Source organism: Pteronotus mesoamericanus, unplaced genomic scaffold (genome assembly GCF_021234165.1).
Source record: "Pteronotus mesoamericanus isolate MK-2021 breed Mesoamerican mustached bat unplaced genomic scaffold, CSHL_Meso_final contig_78, whole genome shotgun sequence".
NCBI lineage: Eukaryota > Metazoa > Chordata > Mammalia > Chiroptera > Mormoopidae > Pteronotus > Pteronotus mesoamericanus.
In genome coordinates, this window is record NW_026555258.1 from 23,756,114 (window position 1) to 23,771,823 (window position 15,710).

Here is a 15,710-nt window from a genome sequence, read left to right on the forward strand (position 1 = left end):
CCAGGTTTTGACCTGAGTGATCTGACCACTAAAGTCTTGTTGCCCATTTACTGTCCTATTACATCATGAACAAGTGAGCACAAGCCAGCAATAAAAGGACACCTCTTCCGGGGCATCAGCAAGACAGGGGGGTTGGAGTTTCCAGAGCATGTTCCCTCTCAGAAACGGCAGTTTGAACAACTATCCTTCAGTGAAAATACCATCACAAGAGCTAGGATTCCAGGCGAATGATTATAGATTGGTAAATTCTTCTGGATTTCCATTGAAACCCAGCACAGAAATAAGAAAAGCTGCCTTCAAGAGGGTAAGAACAGTTTCACATCACCCATGCTATCCTTGCCCCGAGTCCCAGCAGTGCAGTGCTTAGAGACATAGCGACCTCACGGGGGAAGAAGAGTTAAGTGAGCACCTGACTTCACTGCCGAAGCCAGCACCAGGCTCACCCCAGGGAACCTTGGCACCAGGCTGGCGCCTGTGGCTCCAGTCCACAGGTTCAGCCCCTTTCTCCACCCCCCAAGGACAGAGGTCCCAGCTGCCACAGTGCCAGGCCAGTTCGGAAGGCCCCAGGCTCCCAGCCAGCCCACACTGACCCATGCTCCATGCCTGTCTCTGTGAACCCAGCTTCCCTGCCTGCCCCAAGGGCCAGGCTGGCACCTGCCGTCCCAGGACTTACGCCAGCCCTGCTCATCATCTCAATAGATACAGACCCTTTTATGATGAAAATCTTCAAAAAATCATAAGGAATGTACCTCAACATAATACAAGCTGTATATACAAGCCCACAGCTAACTTCGTTACACAAAGATGAAAAGCTGAAAGTTTTTCCTCTAAGATCAAAGACAAGACAAGTGTGCCCATTCTTGCCAATTCTATTCAAAATAGTACTGGATAGGTGTAGCCAGAGCAATTAAATAAGAAGAAACAAAAGGCATCCAAATTGGAAAGGAAGAAGTAAAATTGTCGTATTTGCAGATAACATTTTCTTATGTATAGAAAACCCTAACAGCTCCACCAAAAAAAAAAAAAAAAAAAAAAAACCTGTTAGAATTAATAAATTTAGTAAAGTTACAGGATACAAAAACAACATAAAAAATTAGTTGCATTTCTATACACCAACAATGAACTATCATAAAGAGATAATAAAACAATTCTATTTATAATAGTATTAACAATACTAAAATTCTTAGGTATAAATTAATCAAGCTGAAAGATATATACACTAAAAATTACAAGATAATGATGAAAGAAATTGGAAAAGACACAAATAATTATAGTAAGATATTCTGTGCTTATGGAACGAAAGAGTTGATATTGTTAAAATGTCCATATCACCCAAAGCAATCTACAGATTCAACACAATCCCTATTAAAATTCCCATAGCATTTATCACAGAAATGATTTTGTTTGGAAGCACAAATTTCCCAAATAGCTAAAGCAATCTCAAAAAAAGAACAAAGCTGGAAGCATCACCGTTTTTGAATTTAAAATATACTACAAAACTATAGAAATTAAAAGAGAGTTGTACTGGCATAGAAACCAACCTTATAGACCAATGTAACAGAATAAAGAGACCAGAAATTAATCTGTGTAATTGATCTTCGACAAAGTTGCCAAGATAATACAACAGGGAAAGGACAGTCTCTTTAAGTAATAATGTTTGTAGCCCTGGCTGGTGTGGCTCAGTGGATTGAGTGCCAGTCGGTGAACTAAAAGTTCGCAGGTTAGATTCCCAGTCACGGCACATGCTTGGGTTGTGGGCTAGGTCCCCAGTAGAGGGTGCGCGAGAGACAACCACACATTGATGTTTCTGTCCCTTTTTTTCCTCCCTTCCATCCCCTTTCTCTAAAAATAATCTTTTAAAAAAAGAACTGGTATATTCACATGCAGAAAAATGAAATTGAATCTTTACTTCAGACTATAAATCGAAAATCACCTCAAAGTGGATTAAAGACCTAAAAGTAAGACTTGACTTTGGGTGGTAAATACACAATACAATATACAGATGATGTATTGTAGAATTGTACACTTAAAACCTATGCAAGTTTGTTAACCAATGTCACCTAATAAATTCAATTAAAAATACTTGAAACTGTAAAACCATTAGTAGAAAACATAGAAGAAAAGCTTTCCGACTGGTCCTGACAATGATTTTTGGCTGTGACTCCAAAAGCAGAGGTAACAAAAGCAAAATGGACAGATGAGGTTGCGCCACACTAAAAAGTTTCTGCAAAAAAGAGGAAGAGTCAGAAGAGTGAAGAATCAACCAAGAGAAAATATGGGTAAACCATACCTATGATAAAGGATTAACATCCAAAATATATAAGTAACTCAAACAGCACAATAACAAGAAAACTATTTTCCAATTTAAATATTTGCTAAGGACCCGAACAGGCAAGGCATTTTTTCCAAAGAAGATGTGCAGATAACCAACAGCTATATAAACAAATGCTCAGTATTACTAATCACCAGGGAAATATTTATCAAAATTGCATTGAAATATAACATCACATTTGTTAGAATGGCTATTACCAAAAAGACAAAAGATATATATTGGTATGGATGTGGAGAAGGAACCTTTGTATACTGCTGGTAAGAAGAGAAATTATTACAACCATTATGGAAAATATTATTGAAATTTATTAAAAAATTAAGAAGTATTACCATATGATCCAGCAATCCCACTTCTGGGCATATGCTCAAAGGAAATAAAATCAGCATCTCAAAGAGATATTTCTACTCCCATGTTTATTGTAACATTATTCACAATAGCCAAAAAATACATAGAATTGACCTGTGTCTATTGATGGATGAATGTACAAAGACAATGTGGTACATTCATACAATGGAATGTTATTCAGCCTTAAAAGAGAAGGAAATTTTGTCACATGCTATAATAAAGAACCAGGCACAGAAAGACAAATACCTCATGATCTTTTATGTTGAATACAAAAAAGTTGAACTCAGAATCATAGAGTAGAATGGGTGTCAGGGCTCAAGGTTAGAGGAAATGTGGAGATGTTAGTCAAATGGTATGAAGTTTCACTTATGCAGGATGAATAAGTTCTTGAGATATACAGCATGATGAATATAGTTAATAATATTATATTTTATACTTGAAATTTGGTAAGAGAGTAAATCTTAAACGTTCACTCCATATACATACACAAAAAATAACTATATGAAGTGATAGACATGTTAATTAGTTTAATTGTGATAATGACTTCACAACGTATATGCATTTCAAAACATTATGCTTTATACCATAAATATATATACTTTTTATTTGTCAATCGTACCTATATAAAACTGGAAAAAAATAAAAATATCCCCTAGCCACAAAAAAAAGGAATCATACTTCCAAAACATGATAAAGGACATCTGTGTAAAACTTCAGCTAACATCAAACGTAATGAGAGATAGCTGAAGTTTTTAATTTTAAAAATGATAAAATTGATGAAGTTTTTTATAGATAGTGATATTTTTAGATTCTAGCTAAAAAAATCTTTGCCTTTCCCAAGGAATAAAAGCTATTCTGTGTGCCCTACGAGAGTTGGCATCTGGGGCCAGGAACCTGGGCAGGGCTTGGCAGGCAGTGCTGCTCCATGGGGTGTTGGCTGGAGTCCCTCGCTCAGCCTCTTTCAGCTAGTGGCTGGGTAGGCCTAGGGAATTCAAAGAGGCTTCACTCACACTCCGTTCTCTGACAGTCTGGCATGTCAGTGTTCCGCCTCCTAGCCTCTCTCTCTCTCCATGAAGCTTAGGCTTCCTCAATAAACGAGAGATTTGATCAATTGAATGTTTGTGTTTCTGTGAGCTACTTCAAATAAATTGTTGTGTGTGGTATGAGATATGGATATGTAGCTGTGCCAGCATTATTTATTTGAAAAACAATCCTTTTCTTATTGAATTAACTTGGCGTCTTTGTTGAGAATCAATTGATCATATGTGTAGGTTTCTTTCTGTACATCTTTATTCTGTGCCATTGATTTGTCTTTATGTCAATACCAAAGTGACTTCATTATGACATGTTTATAATAATTTTAATAATAAGGTATTATAAGTCCTCCAACTTTATTCTTCTTTTTCAAGATTATTTTGGCTGTTCTGGGTCCATTTTACTTCCATATCAGTTTTAGAATCATCTCTTGAGTTTCTCCTAAACCTCTGCCTTGATTTTGAAGGAGATAGCATGAATCTGTAAATCAATTTGGGAAGAAGTAATATCTTAATAATATTGAATCTTCCAATCTGTGACAAGTTACCTCTGTAATAGGTCTTTCTTAATTTCTCTGTAAAAGCTTTTTAGATTTCAGTATAAAGGTCTTGCACATCTGTAATTTTTTTCTGTTATTTTATATTTGTAATTTATTACAACTAGTTTTTAAAACATATTTTCTAGCTTGTTGTTGGTAAATAGAAATGCAATTGGTTTGTGTGACCTGACACACCCTGAGATCTTGGTAAATTCTCTTATTAATTTTATTATTTACTTTTGGATTCTCTGGGATTTTATGTAATTGTTTACATATACAATCTGTGCATAAAAACAGTTTCCTTATTTCTATCCAATTGTGATGTATTTTATTTATTTTCCTTGCCTATTGTACTGCCTAAGCCACCCAATACAATGTTATATAGAAGTGGCCATAGTGGATATTCTTGCCTTTATCATGATCTTAGCAAAAGAACATTCAGTGTTTGTCCTGACTTTATCCTGTTGTTTTGCCTTGAACATATCCCCAAATTCAGCCTCTTTTTCTCTTGTCTCGAAATGGAGGGTATTGAAATAGTCTTTTAATTTTTAATTGTAGCAAAATTGGTAAAATTTACCATCTTAACCATCTTTAAGTGTACAGTGCAATTGTCTTATGTATATTCACATTATTGTACAGCAGACCTCTAGAACTTTTTTCACCTTGCAAAACAAACCCTGTACTCACTATATGCTAATTCCCATATCCCCTTAGCAGTCAACTTTCTATTATATGTTTCTATGATTTTGACTATTTCGTATGAGTGAAAATTACATAGTTGTGTGTGTGTGTGTGTGTGTGTGTGTGTATGAGAGAGAGAGAGAGAGAGAGAGAGAGAGAGAGAGAGAGAGAGAGAGAGAGCCTGGCTTATTTCACTTAGAATAATGTCCTTCAGGTTTTTTCATATTGTAGCACATGAAGCTTTTCTTCTCTTTTAATGTTGCATAGTATTCCATTATGTGTATATACCACATTTCCTTTATCCTTTCAATTATTTTTGGGCATTTGGGTTGCTTTCTCCTCTTGGTTATTATTGTCAAATTAAACATGAGTATACAGATATTTCTTCAAGGTCTTGTTTTGAGTTCTTTTACATATATATATCCAGAAGTAAGATAGCAGATCATATGGTAGTTCTATTTTTTAAATTTTTGAGGAATCTCCATCTGTCTTCTATAATGGCTATTCCATTACATTCTTACCAACTGTGTACAGGAGTTCCAGCTTCTCAGCATCCTGACCAACACTTGGGCATCAGAGCTATTGGATTGGGGAGTTCCTCTTACTTAGATGACACAAGTACTGCAAAATCAACATTTTCTCCAGTCCTAAACAAACAAGCAAGCAAACACCATGTTTCTTCTCTAGTCTGATCTTGAATAAATTATTTAATTAACACCCACCAATTTTCAATCACCGTGTTAGGTGCTGGTGATCAGATGATGATAAAGGTATAAACCCTTCTCTTAGCATCTTCTTAGTTTAATTAGGGAAATTGGGGTAAGGATAGAATCATTTGTGAAACATGGTAGTGAGTGAGTAAGCTTTGCTGCTGCCTGGGAATGGGATACAAGGACTTCCTTGGAGAGTTGATACCAGAGTTGAATTTGGAAGATTGTTAAGGGCAACCAAATGAGTGTTAAAAGAAACACCTTACAGGCAACAAAAATAACATGTCAAGGGTGTCCAACCTGTGGTGCACAGGCCACATGCAGCCCAGAATGGCTGTGAATGTGGCCCAACACAAAATCATAAATTTACTTAAAACTTTATGAGATTTTGTGTGTGTGTGCGATTACGTGTTGCAATGTATTTAATGTGTGGCCCAAAACCACACTTCATCTTCCAGTGTGGCCCAGAGATGCCAAAGGGTTGAACACCCCTGATTATTAAACTTGGAATTGTTAAATGCCATTTCACATTTATGAAAAGGTAACTAGAGCAGTGTGATCTGATCACTGAATATGAAAGAGGGAGTAGCAGGTGATAAAGCTAGACTTGTCACATGAGGTAGTCTGCACCAATTTAGAAGTTTTATAGCTCACATTTTAGGTACTAGAGAAGTTTTTTTTCTAACTGGGAGAAAAGGGATATAAACATGGCTTGAATTTTTTAAAACAATCACTTTGGTGAGATTGGAGAGAAGGGATTAGAAATAAGAGTGAAATTAAATCTCTGACAATGAAAATGGGTGAGGAGAGTTGGAATACTGAGATATGTATTACTTGGGTTATAATGTCATCTAATGTTTGCTGTACAGTATAACTTGATTCAGGGAGTTAGAACATCTTGTTGACCATAATTTCAAAACATTTGCAAAAGAGAAAAATGAGCTCTCAGCTGACATGATCATATCAGCCTTGAAGGTGCTTAATTAGTATTTTATTTTGATATATTCTAGAAGTTACTGGGAGCAGATATACTGTTAAATGGTATTGGAAGCTGGGTGATGGCCCCTTTCAGTGATGCATGGGTACCTTATGAGGGAAGTGACCTGAAGGATATGTGGAGCTGAGGGAATTTCTTTGATGCTTTCCTGATCTCCCCTAAGAAGGCAATGATCTGTTCCTGGATAAACATAAGTCTGGCTGAAAATCATTATACCTCCCCAAAGAAGAGTCAGTATCAAGGGAAAGACAACTTCATCTTCAAAGAAGTAAGGCTGTTACTAGAGTTGAAGATTCCATGGAGCCAACTTTTTCCAGAGAGAAAAGAGCATTGAATCAAGACAGGGTTATTGTATAGAAGAATGTATTAGTTTGGTGGGCTGATATAACAAGAAATCCGTACTGGGTGGCTTAAACAGGCGAAATTTATTTTCTCCTAGGGCTGGAGCCTGAATGTCCAAGATCAAGATGTTGGCAGGGTTGGTTCCTCCCCTGAGGAGGCCTCCCTGAGACCTCTCTCCCTGGTTTACAGGTGGCTGCCTTCTTTGTGTGTGTTCACATGGTCCTCCCTCTGAGTGCACCTATCTGGTGTCTCTGTGTGTCTAAATTCCCTCTTCTAATAAGGACACTGTTCATATTGGAACTGGGCCTACCCTAATGAACTCATATTAACTTGAATATCTCTTTAAAAAACTTATCTCCAAAATATGTCACATTATAAGATGCTGAAGGTTAGGACTTCAATATATGAATTTTAGGATGGAAAATTCAGCCCATACCAGAGGGTATGGCCATGCGGCACCTGGCTATTTCATACTTCTTCAGAAATATAATCAGACTTTATTATTAAGTCTTGTACCTGGATATGGGAAAAATTGATGGGGGGGCGGTGGTCTGGTGAAGTAATCTGCCCACCCAAATCCATGCCGATCAATTAAGTAGTAGTGAGTTTTCTTTCTTGATGGCAGGGAGTGTAGCCACCTGGTGAATTTTCTGGCACCTTTCTTGAACTGGGGCACTAACAAACAAATGCTTTAGACAAATGGAGCAGTCATTGTTGAGAGCTGAGTGCACAGAACTATGTTTGCACTGCAATTCCTAAAAAGTAAAAAAGGTATTATCCCCAGAGGACAGGAACCTCAAGGCCAGAGGATTTTAATATAGTGTCATTACTGCTCTCCAATGTAATTTTTGGTTTGTTAGGATTTTCTCAGTCTGGCATAGAAGCTAAAATTTTTTTTATCATGTTTATGAAAAATTTATGAGAAGAAAAGTTAAAGAAATGTGGCCAAAAAAATCATTAAAATAAAAAATGTTTTTCAGTCTAAACCAGGAACATGAGGGCAAAACGAAGGAGTTAGAAAGTCCAGAGGTGACAGGAAGCAATAATGGATCCAAATGGGCAGAGGGAGGGCTATTAGTGAACAGTGTAACCACGCTTGGGTAGGGTTTTGAATATTTATGGTAGTGTAGTTGTTGGGAAACATCTCGTTTGGTTTCAGGAACTGTAGCCCTACCAACAGGCGAGAGGGCCCCAAAGCTGGAGTTAAGCAAGAAGGCCTTAGGAAAATAGGCCACTGAAGAGACAAAACCTGTCTCTTTGCCAGAGGCTCAGCCCCTGCCTCCCTCACATCACCCTGCTTATCCCTGGAGATGGCTGGTCAGTCAATGATGGGTAAGACCCCTCGACGGCAGGGGCAACCTAAGACAGGTACAGCCGCATGGGCATCAGGGAAGAACTTGGGGGACATGGAGAAAGGGCAGAAAGACCCTCACCCCTTGGCTTTGATATGACCAGGGTCCTCATTCTATCTGAAAGAAGTCTATCTTGTGGAGCCTCTGTCTGGCTCAGGCTTGAAACAACACTGGAGGCAGCTCTAAACTGAATCGGGCGGCTCCCGGGGGAAATCAGGCCTAGAAGTAAATTCCTTAAAGCATGGTTTATTTTTCCATGAAAAGCTATGATAACCAGCTCATGCTGGGAAGGAAATTGACATTATTCACAGACCCTGACCCTAAACCCTTTGGTGCTCTTGTGTTTACACTCTCATGTTTACTCATCTCCTCTGGGACCCATGGAAATCTGTGTGTTCCTGCCATTTGTTTTCTTCAAAACATCATCTATTCTCTGTACACATTAACATACTGCTGTAATGAGATCACCTGGACATTTCTACTACCTAGCCCCATTGATAACCCTTTCAATAAAAACCTTTGGACACAGGGACTTGGGGCTTTCTCCACTAGAGGGAAGTGCCACCTCTTTCCCTGGCAGACAGAGAAGTGTCTGGAACAACTTGTTTTATTTTCCCCCATCCGTGACGACCTGGATAGGCCTCTGCGGGACCAGAGTCCAACCTCTGCCTCATGTAGTGAGAGCAGAAAAAATTAATTTGAACAGACATTTAAGACTGCCTCTCTTACATCGTCTGATTGCCTATTTTGTGTGTAAGTGTCTTATACTACTTTTGATTACCCTTACAGTGCCTGGAATATAGCAGTGGCTGAATAGAATGAATAAATAGTCATCACAGAAGTCATGTTCCTGCAAGCTGGCCCAAGGTAACAAGTGAGGAGAGGCTACCCTGGCCTACCATGTGTACAAACAGGAAGTAGCTCTAGTGTGAACTCTATGCTCCTGCCTTTGTCTAAGCATAGTTTTAACTATGAACCTCTTCAAAAGAATTGAGTTTAAATTTGAGCCTTATGCGATTATGATTCTCTATTTTCACTAGATGGCAGCAGAGACTAGCTCGTCTCTTGAAAAGCCTTCTCAGAAAGAAAACAGAAATTCACTGGTTTGTTTTTCTCCGTATTATTATTCACATGGTTTTAAAACATAAACTATTGAAGAGAGTTGATAGTGTCTTATATTAAAGATTAAATATTAAGTAATAGTTCTGTGCTTACCATTGAGTTGGAGGCTATAAGGAATAGAAACAAGGAGAAAGCTTCATCCACGCCCTTGAACTCATTAGTATCTCTTACATCCAGGTATCAGTCAATAGCTCTTAGTCTTGCCAATGCTTAGGGTAAGCTATAGGAAAGTTCTATGGGGAGCGTCTGTGGCTTTAGTGCTATTCCTACTTCTGTTTTATGTGCTCACAAGGGACCAAGATAAGATACAACACTGGTGTCAATGGTAAGTGATTTTTGAAGCTTTAGTTAAGGCAGAACTCAAGGTCATCCCATAGTAGAGTTTCAGTGGGGGTGACAGTGTGGTAGTGGCTTGTCTTCACCAGACATATACTATTGTTTCCCACCAATAACTTCAAAAAAAGTGTGTCAGTTTGCTAGGGCTGCTGTAACAAGGTATCACATAGTGGGCAGCTTAGAAACTGGAAGTGTGTTACCTCACAGTTCTGGAGTCTACAAACCCAACATGAAGGTGTCAGCAGGTCTGGTGCCTTCTGAGGGCTGTGAGAGAGAGCAGAGGGAGGGTCCGTCCCATGCCACTTGCCAACTTCTGGTGGTTTGCTGTCAGTCTTTGGCATTTCCTAGCTTGGCATTCTGTGGAATCACCCCAATCTCTGCCTACATAGTTGCATGGTGTTCTTCCTGTGTCCATTGATGTATCTAAATTTTCCTTTTTTATATGGGTACCAGTCTTGTTGGATTAGGGGCCCACTGTACTCCAGAACGACCTTATTTTAACACTATTTTCAAATGTCACATTCTGAAATACAGGGGTTAGGGCTTCAACATACTATGTGTATTTAGGGAACACAATTCAACTCTTAAAAGAAGGCTTTAAAACTAGTTCCCAAAAAGGTACTATAAGTATCTTCTGCTTGATTTCCTTTTTGTGTATAGATGTGTGGGGGGTTAATTAAAGATGGCCAACATTCCCCTGTGTAGAAATGTATAAAATATATTATAGAATATTTATGTTAAGAAGAAATTATAATGTGTTTCCTCCCCCATTTTCCTTCCTTCCTTCCTTCCTTCCTTCCTTCCTTCCTTCCTTCCTTCCTTATTTCCTTCCTTCCCTTTTCCCTCCCTTCTTTTCATTTTTTTCTCTCTTCCTAATTATTATTTTTTCACATAGTAATGCTGAGATTACATCTGGCACATGACTGGGAAATATTAAATCAGTAGAAAATATTAGGGACATAAAAGTAGGAAAGGATAAGAGAAATTTATAGTTTATCAAAATATTAGCACTCACACTTCACATTTTAAACAAAATCTGATCCTTATTAAGTAATGAATGACTAAGTTTTCTATAACAGATACTCTGAGGTCTTCTGGCCAAATGGACCTAATTTAAAATTTTTTTAAAAACTAATTAATTTATTTTGTAGTCTCAAAGGACACACTAGCTGCTTACTTCGTAGGCAAGGCAAGGTGCTCCTAGTAACAATATTTTGTATTCTGTTTGCCTATAGCAACCAAACTGACCATGAGGAAGAATGCTCAAAAACATGATGTTAGTGAGCAAATACTTTTCCTGTGAAGGCTCAGTTTTCAAAAAAGGATGATTTATGTCTTTAGAAGAATGACCCCATGCAGTTGGGCTTATTCAACAACCCAGACACACACATGTGGATTAAAGTAGCATGAAGAATGACCTGAATATCCACTGTGAACACGGCCATAACCCAGGACAAGTGTGAGAAACTGTGCAAGTGGATAGTGGAGATTCTATGCCAGCTTGTGGGTATTTCTTGTACTCTTGCCATTGCCTTTTTTCTCAAACATTTTGACCATTCTGCTGGCCATGTTTGTAGCTCAGGCAATTAATGGTGGGCAGAACTCTTGAAGAATACCTCCTGGATATATCAGAACGTATTTGCTGAGTATGGTTGTCTTCATTATTAGTGTCCTCTTCCCCAAAGAAGGGCAACTCTTGAATGTCTTCTCTTAACCTTAACGTGCTTATTAATTCTTCAATTCATCAGCATTCTCAATTAACATTATTTAAATACTAACTCTTCTTCTAGTGGCTAAATTTGTTTTCAAAACTCAGTTTTGCTTCATTTAACAACTTTTTACTCTATGAAACAAATATATTCCTGATTATAATTATATAATTTCATCATGAAATAGAGTCATGTTTCAGCAGAAAAAGAATCTTCCTAATTTGCATGCCAGATCAACCATCCTTTTTTGGGGAACACCGTGTTTTTCAGGTGCTCTGCCAATTGAGTAATTGGGAGATCCACTATTGTAAGAGACCATAACTGAAGACCTAGGAGAAGAACTCAGACAAAACATATATTTCTAAAAATAGCAATGAAAGCCCTTGTCGTGAGACCCAGTGGAAAATGAATGTCTACATACTTATATAAGATACAGTCCAAGTCTTCAAGGAGTCACACAGACTAAAAAGATGGCAATTCATTTGTTTTCATTCACTCTGTGTTTCCAGAATTGAGACAACCTAAATATATATTCACTGAAAAGACCAAAAACAGTTAACCTAGTAGTTTTGGAATTGGAGACCCTGTTATAAACTCTTTAAAGGACCAACATTTTATTTGACAAATGTTTTTCAGGCAAGTGACAGGAGAGTACAAGTCAGATGTTTTTATTGTTGATTTTAATGTTTCTAAGGATAAATAATTTAGAAATTGACAAACATAATTGAAGTATGACCGTACAAAATCAAATCCAATCCACCTTACACATTTATAAATCAATAAGCCAGAAGAGTTGTGTATTATTGAGTAAGTTTAAATCTCTGCGACCCTAACTTCCTATTCATTCATCATAACATCTAACATTATATCCCTGACTAGTGCATGCTATTTGTTCCCTTAGCTAGTGCTCAGTAACCATTTGTTAATTTGCAAATAAAGGAGAAATGTCCAGAAAATAATGTCAAATCAAAAGCAATGAAAATTCTCCTGCAATTGAAAGTGCACTGTGAAATGACAGGTTTAAAGCTCTCACTTAACATTGCTTGAGTTTCTGCTATGAACCAAATATCCAGATTTGTCCTCTCAGAACATTATTCAATATTCAAAAATAATAATTTTCCTTATATTTTGATACAAAATTAAATTGTATATTATTCTCTATTAATAGAGACAAAGAGTTTCTTTTATTAGGCTCTTATTAGAAACAAAATTCTTCCCAGTGTGAGAAAGAGCAAATAATTTCTTGCCCTTCAAATTCTTTAATTTCATGAAAATTAATGCCAGGAAAATTTCAAGTAGGAAATATGAGCAGCAGTTAACTTGTTTAAGAGCTTGGTAAAAAGTCATTTCAAAGAGATCCAGTTCAGGGAGGACATTAATTATAGCAAGAGGTCTTTTGATATTGACATCATGTTTGTGCTAAGGTCATAGACTCTCATTATAATAAGTGTTTTGACATGCACTGAGATGTTTAACTTGCTGAAACACATTTAAATATTTCTGTAAATCATCTACCAATGGTGAAGAGAAGACTAATCCTAACACCCAGTATCCTTGAGAAATGACTGCAGTCTTCACTATAAAGACACAGAGTCAAAGGTGCTAGTCCTTTTGCAGTGTAAGTTAAAATCTTTTATATGTCTTAGCAGGTCTAGTGAGTATCGGTGCTTCCATTTGTATAGGAGACATGGCAAGGTGACTTCAATGCCTGTAGGTAAATAATCCTCGGGGTTGGTGTCTCACAGGACTCAGAATATAATATCCAAGAGTTATTAGCTGCCAGCATAACCATGCAGTTTACAAACAAGGACAAAGATAAGTGACTGAGTTATGGACAGTGTCCAAGCCTTGCTAAAGTGATCAGGACAGGGGAAAATTGTCACTGAACCTTCTGCAGTGTGTACGTTCTTGTGAACAAAAGAAGACTCTTACCAGCCTAAATCTCAAAAAGGAGGAACTTTTTTCAAAACAGAAACACTTTATCCAAAAAACACAAAATCTGACCACTCGGAAAGTGAACAGGATTGGGGATAAGGAGAGACTATTGCTTTTCTATATCTCTGATGAAATATTTCACAAGAGCATCCAATTCCTTTACCCTGATTCTTTCTTACTGAGCGGTCTTCTGATAACATGTCCATTTCCAAACTACTGAAGTACCTTGTATCTAATACTGGGGAAAGAGTACCCTGAGTTTGTTGTGTTTATTCTTCCACTGTAAATGAACAAATCCGCTAGTGTCTGCTTTACCATCTATTGCTTGAGAATTTTGTTGTTATACAACAGCCCCTAAGAGACAAGGGCATTCTTGGCACACTGAAAAATTCAAATGTCTGTGACTAAAATGGAGGAAACTTTTGGAGTTGTTGGCTATAGTTATATATCAAAACTTATCAAGTTGTTTACTTTAAATATTTGCAGTTTCTTGTGTGTTAGTTATACCTCTAGAAAGCTGTTTAAAAGAAAAAAGATAATAAATCAAGGGTCAGATTCTAGGCCCTGTAAATTCACCAGGCTGTGAGGGAGGTTCTAGGCCCTGCTAGGGCCCGCTTCTTGCCTCTTCTCTGATATCTGTGTTCTTTCAGATTCATCTTGCACTAATTATGACCATCCATTGATTAGTATGTGAGTTTAAACACCCAGATTTTCTTAAAAACAGATTTTTTAAATCTGTAAAGCAGACATATCCACTTTAAAGTGCATAGATGAGGTAAAGTCTGGTTTATAAATTCTCCTAGTTTATGGGAAACATGTTGATATTCCATATGCTAGCAGGCCAGTGAATTCTCCGGCTAAGGCTCTTGATATAAAGCTGGGATCAGTCAGCTAACGGCTTGTCTTTATACCTCAGCTCTTCCAGGCTTTGTAACAGAAGAAAATTGTCCTTGGTGCAACTGTTTGTTATAACAACAACAGCAGTGACACATTTGTGAGTGATTATTATGAGTTAGCCAATATGCTGGGGACTTTCTCATATATTTAATTATCTAATTAGCTCTTTGCCCTGTGAAACAATTTCCAATTTATAGGTGAAGTAATAGAGGCATAGAATAATAAAGTAACTTGGAATCACACAGTGGTGCATTTATGGTTTGAACCTAGGCTTATCTGACTCCAAAATCCATGTTCTTTATGGCATTACCTGCTTTATCTCTCTGATTTATTAAATGAATTTTAAGAAAGATCATGTTCTGCACTGGTACAATAACTGTCTGCAAAGGAAACTTCTACATCTCAGACAACCTAGATGTTACAGTGAAACAGATCTCACAAATTAGGACAATGGAATACAAAATGTGGTAGCTAGTAGTTGACTTGATTTAAAATTTCTCAGTAGACTTCCATTTAATTAAAGATTTTAAACTATTAATTAGCTCAGCCGTGGTTGGGCTGGGTTGATTGTGGCTTAATTGCTCCAGTGGCCTCTGTGTTGGCAGACATTACAAACACATATAAAGTCGAGTCCATTATCTGGTGTCAGTAAAAGGCTACTAAATACACTGTTAAGCCTGAATTTTCTCAATCGATCAAGGCCTAATAAGAAGTATAAAATAAATATAATTGGAATGAAATGTGTTGTTAGAACTATCTGAACAAATTGTTCTAGGAACTAAAGGTAAGAACAGTGAATCACCTGGGTTTGTGAGAGAGTTTTACTAGTGAGGAGGTAGCATTTGGTTCGAGTCTTAAGGGGTAGATGGGTATTTGTGAGGTGAAGAATTGAATAGTGGACCCAGTGTACACCCTGGGTCCACTTTGCAGTCAGTGGACCCAGATTGTACAAAGGCATTCACGTATGAAAAATTTCTATAAGACAGTAGTATAATAAGAAATGCAATGTGGTACGTTTTTTAAAAATTTGTCTTTGTAATTATGAGCACACTGGCTAGAAGTTAAAACACATGGCTTGTAAGCCAGACCTAGATCATGATGCCTGACATGCTGATGTGCATGATCTGTGTTACCTGTAGGTGTTCATCCTCAGCGAGAGGTTTCCATCTACATGAGACTCAGTGAGACAGACTGAGGCTCTCCCTAGTCAGGTAAGATCTAATTGTAAAGGCTGGTTATCTCAGCCTCCTAGACTTTGATCAGCCTCTCCTTCTGCCATGTTCAGCGTATGCACTGGAAACAGGATGAATCTTTTCATGCACATTGAACATTATTTTTTATTGAATTTATTGGAGCTGACATTGGTTGTTGGAGCAATC